A 6000-nucleotide genomic window follows, 5' to 3' on the forward strand; every position below is an offset into this window, starting at 1 on the left:
AATAATTAGTTGTGAAGTGATACTGTAAGCAGAACTGTGAAGAAAATTTGAATGTATTTATTTCTTTAAAAAAAAAAAACCTTTAAAGATATGAAGAAAAAAACTGTCACTGTTTGCAGATGACATGATAAATCCTAAAGATGCCACCAGAAAACTATTGACACTAGAGCTCATCAATGAATTTTGTAAAGTTGCAGGATACAAAAGTAATATACAGAAATCTGTGCATTTCTATATGCTAACAACAAACTATCAGAAAGAGAAATTAAGGAAAGAATTCCATTTACCATTGCATCAAAAAAATAAAATACCTAGGAATAAACCTACCTAATGAGGCAGAAAGTTCTGTATTCTGAAAACTATAAGACACTGATGAAAGAAATTGAGGATGACACAAACAGATGGAAAGATATACCATGTTCTTGGATTGAAAGAATCAATATTGTTAAAATGACTATACTACCCAAAGGCAATGTACAGATTCAATGCAATCCCTATCAAATTACCAATGGCGTTTTTCACAGAACTAGAACAAAAATTTTTTTAATCTGTATGGAGACACAAAAGACCCTGAATAGCCAAAACAATTTTGAGAAAGAAGAATGGAGCTGGAGGAATCACGTTTCCTGACTTCAGACTATACAACAAAGCTACAGTAATCAAGACATTATGTTACTGGCAGACAAACAGGCACATAGATCAATGGAACAGTATAGAAATCCCAGAAATAAACCCACACACCTATGGTCTATTAATCTATGACAAAGGAGGCAAGTATATACAATGGAGAAAAGACAGTGTCTTCAATAAGTGAGCTGGGAAAACTGGACAGCTATGAGTAAAAGAATGAAATTGAAATATTCTCTAATACCATATACAAAAATAAACTCAAAATGGATTCAAAAGCTAAGAAAGACCAGATACTATAAAACTTCTATAGGAAAACATAGGCAGAACAGTGTTTGATACAAATCGCAGCAATACCTTTTTGTATCTGTCTCTTAGAGTATATGGAAATAAAAACAAATATAAACAAATGGGACCTAATTAAATGTAAAAGCTTTTGCACAGCAAAGGAAACCATAGACAAAATGAAAAGACAACCTACAGAATGGGAGAAACTATTTGCAAATGATGTGACCAACAAGGCATTAATTTCCAAAATATACAAAGAGCCTACACAGCTCAATATAAACTAAACTAGACTCTATGACTCATTTTTCCCTAACTATAAACCCCTTTAAAGAGATAATACATGTGAAGTACTTAATAGTGTCTAGTATTTAGTTAGTGTCCAGCAATTGTAGTAGTTGTTACATTTTGTAGCTGGGAATTATGGAAATGGAAGGAATTCAGAAAGGACATAACATGGGTCTATTTTGTTTTATGTTTTTTGTCTTTTGTTTCTGAAATCATGAAGTTTTCTAGAAATCAAATAATTTGATATAGAAGACCATGCTATTTGAACAGGCAGAACATGACTCTGAAGTAGAACACCATATAGTGGAAAGAACCTAGAGCAGGAGCTGGCAGACTTCTGATGTGGTCTCAGATTAGCTACTAATTAGTTACTAGATAAGCCACAAATAACTCTGGACTTGCTTTCTCTTTTGGAAAATGGAGATTAAAAGATAACATCTTGAGAACAGAAATGAAAGGATACACACTATAAATAAAAGCATGATAATAAAAGTCTTTTAATTGATCTTTTCATGAAGTTAAAAGTTATTTTGAAAAATGATTTATCACTAGGATCCCCCTATGTACCTTATTAACTATGGTTTAAATATGTATTTTCATATCTTGTACTGGCATATATATGAATGGTGTAATGTGTTAAATAGTATAAAGACAGTGTTGTATGCTTGTAAATGTGGGATAAGTTAACATTTGAGGCACTGCTTATTTCTGGATCTTGTGAAATGCTTTTTCCCCTAAAAGTCTTGCCAGGAACCACTACTCCTGTCTTTAAAACATTTAAATAAGTTGAGTAACCAAAGGCAAGTTCCAACTTAGGATCCTATTTACATTTGTGTTATTGTTACTGCATATTGATCACAACCACTATTACTCCCCATAAACAAATAATGTGAATAGGAAAAAAAATCGAGAACAAACTTTTCTCACAGACAATACAGGCTGTGGTGTTTAGCAGAAGGCATTCCACGGAAACTGGTGAAGAAGTGAAGTAAAAGCAATGGGAAATGTAGTATAGAAAAGCTTACATAAAATAGATAACTAATAAGGACCCACTGTATAGCACAGCGAACTCTACCTAGTACTCTGTAATGGCCTATATGGGAAAAGAATCTAGAAAAGAGTGGATATATGTATATGTATCACTGATTCACTTTGCTGTAACCTGAAACTAATACAACATTGTATATCAACTATGAGCCAATAAAAAGTTTAAAAACAAACCTTTCAGTCAGCTGCTAACCAATGATAGATTCATTGACTAAGGCTACTGTTCAGAGGAATTATATGACCATTGTCCATCCCACAACCTGAAATCTAAATTTGTTTGGGAATAAACTGTGAATTCCAGGTCTTTGCTAGGTGCTGGGGCAAAAGAAAGACATGATCCCTGCCGTTGAGGAGCTTACAATACAGCCCAACAAATGTTAGGAGAAAGACAGTGTTTTGTGGGGACGCTTTTGTTATCCCTCTACTTCACTAAAATCTTTTCAAACGTTTTGGCATCTTTAAAACTATCTCCTTGCAAGTAGTGCAAGGAGACATTTTTTAAGTGAGTTGAGGAAAGAGAACTGGCCAGTGATTTTTGGAGTTTGGAGCTCCCAACTCCAAAAATCTGTGAGATTCTTATAAAAGGAACTCAAGAATACACATCCATTTTGAGTGATGTTACAGCATGGGGTTTAAATGTAGGCTAACTGGGTTTAAATTCTAGCCCTGCCACTTACTAATTCTGCAACCTTGGAAAGATACTTAACATCATTTTGCCTCAGTTTCCTCATCTAAAAAATGTGAGGAATACCAGTAGACTTCCTACTTAGGGTTATCATAATAGTCCAATAGATTAATGTAAATGAAGCCCTTAGATCAGTGCTTAGCACAGAACAGTCTTCAAAACTTATTTTTTAAATGAGTTGAGGAAAGAGAACTGGCCAGTGATTCTTGGAGTTTGGAGCTCCCAACTCCAAAAATTTGTGAAATTCTTATAAAAGGAAATAAAGAATGCACATACATAAGCACAACCAAGAGGTTATAAAAAGTCACAATAATTTCTCAAACTGAGAAAACAGTATGATCAATCTTTACTATTAAAATGAAGTTTATGCATATGTTTTTCTGTTGATACATGATGTAAAAAAGGCTAGATCAATTTTCACTAAATATTAAGGGTGTATTTGGGAAGGGTAGTTAAAATATAGGCTTTTTGACATAAATAAAACTCATTCTGCAGGGGACTCAGAGAAACAGGTGGTCATCCTACAAAAGTGCTAAAATTGTTATTCAACAAGAGGCCTCTGACTGTTAAACAGGAGAGATAAACCAAAACTGATTTTTACAAATGAGCTCCAAATAGATAGTCACCAGGGCACATATTCCAAATTACAAGAATACATTTGCAACTGATCTGGTTATTTCATGGGCAACTCCATGTATAGGTGTACTGGAATGAAGAACAGAATGAGATATATACATATATGTGTGTGTGTATTTTTTAAATTCTACACTTTCTTCCTTTCCGTTTTTTCTTTTTCTAAAATTTATTTATTTTATTATTTATTTTATTTTTGGCTTTGTTGGGTCTTTGTTGCTGCGCACGGGCTTTTCTCTAGTTGCAGAGAGCAGGGGCTGCTCTTCATTGCGGTGAGTGGGCTTCTCATTGCAGTGGCTTCTCTTGTTGTGGAGCATGGGCTCTAGGCACACGGGCTTCAGTAGTTGTGGCTCGCAGGCTCTAGAGTGCAGGCTCAGTAGTTGTGGCGCATGGGCTTAGTTGCTCCGCGGCATGTGGGATCTTCCTGGACCAGGGCTTGAACCTGTGTCCCCTGCATTGGCAGGTGGATTCTTAACCACTGAGCCACCAGGGAAGCCCCAGAATGATATTTAAAAAATATATTTTTTAATGATTCTCCTAATAACCATTGACCTATAGTATTTCATAGGCTATTCCAGTAGAAACCAAACCTCCCACCATAAATAAAAATGGCAACCTAACCACAGCTGATGCTGGTTGGAATGCCAGAAACCATTTGACTTCTCAAGATTTGACCAAACTGATCTCCGAAACTAAAATTTTCCATCCCTACCTCTTGCTATAATGATTACCATTTAAAAATAGCTTGTGTTCTAACACTTCCTATTTTTCCCAGTTATAACGAAATCAAAATCTAAAGGAAATTAATTGCAACAATTTCTATAGGAAACATATGGGTTTTCCATTCAATGTAAATTTTTTAGAAACATGAAATTTGCTGGTGAAAAGTTTTCAGTGTTATTTTACAAACCATTATAACTTACCTGATGGATGACGAAAATTGCAAGCAATATTATCACAGAGGACAAAACAGAGTGAGTTTTCTTTTGTCAGTTTTCAGGTCAATTCATCACATATAATTTTGTCAGACTAAGTGCCAGGTAATGTGCCATGTGCTGAAGATAAAAAGGTAAAAGGTAATATCAATACTGAATGATATCTAAATAGAACATGTATAGGTGTAAAACTCGTAAGAAAAAGGAAAAGATCTGTTCTAACATTGTCAAGGAAGAGTTGGTTTTAAAGGGGAATAAGAGTGTGTTGTAAGGACAAGGAGGAAGTAGTACCTGTGCCAAGGAAGAAGGAACAGCATGTGCAAAGACAAAAATGGAGACTGAACACAGCATTGATACAGTTAAGTGCAACTGTTGGTATATAATAAAGGTTATAACATGTTCACTGGGTTATTTTTTTCTTAACTAAACTGTGTCTGGAAGAAAGAAAAAGTGATTTTTTTCTTTCCCTTTGGTTAAATAATAAGCAATGAAATAGAAAAATTTTTAACAATTATATTCTTATTGTGGCCAGGCACAGTCTAGAACAGCATTGTCTAATAGAAATATAATGCCAACCACATATATAAGTTTAAATTTCCTATTAGTCTCATTTTAAAAAGTAAAAAATTCACAGGTAAAATTAATTTTAATAATATATTTTCCTTAATCCAATTATGCAAAATATTATAATTTCAACTTATCAATATAATCAATATGAAAATGATCAATGAGGCATTTTACATTTTTATATTAAATCTTTGAAATCCTGTATATACTTTACATTTACAGCACATCTCAATTCACATGTTAATTTTTTATCAGAAATATTCAATCTGTACTTATATTTCAAAAAATTTATAGTTGAAAAAGTAGATTCACATAACTCAAGTTTCCCAAACATATGTAGACATTATGCAGTAACTGAATTGAGTATCAGTTTTTAAATTTAAAATTAAACACAACTAAAATTCAGTTATTCAGTTGTAGTAGCCACATTTCAAGGGCTCATCAGGCTTGTTCAAGTGGCTACTGCAGTTGAACAACCCAGTTCTAGAATAAATGTTAGGTCAAATCTCTAGCCTGAAATTACTATTACAAAAATCAAATCAGTAAGCAGACTATCAGGTTGGTAATGAGGTACTAATATTAGGCATTTTGGATTACCTTTCATCTCTCCCTTGTTGGTCCATGTCTACCCAGACAAAATACAGATGAGAAAAAATAGTGAGGATCTGGAAAAGATCTTGCAATCAGCAAGGAGACTGAGGTTAATTGGAGGAAGCTTAAGAGTTCATGATATAAAAGCAGAACGTTCCTAATACTTACTGACTTACTAGGCTAAGGCCTGTTACTCGGCTACTGTTACTGTTACAGGGCTAACCCTGTTACTGAAGTAAATAAATAGATTCAAGTAGTAGACAGACTCTGAAAGGGTCAGAGAGAAAGAGTCTGGTCATAATAAGGATGGATAGTTCTCTTGCCTTCTCACTACACTCGCCC

This window comes from Hyperoodon ampullatus, assembly GCF_949752795.1.
Source record: "Hyperoodon ampullatus genome assembly, chromosome: 7".
Classification (NCBI taxonomy): domain Eukaryota; kingdom Metazoa; phylum Chordata; class Mammalia; order Artiodactyla; family Ziphiidae; genus Hyperoodon; species Hyperoodon ampullatus.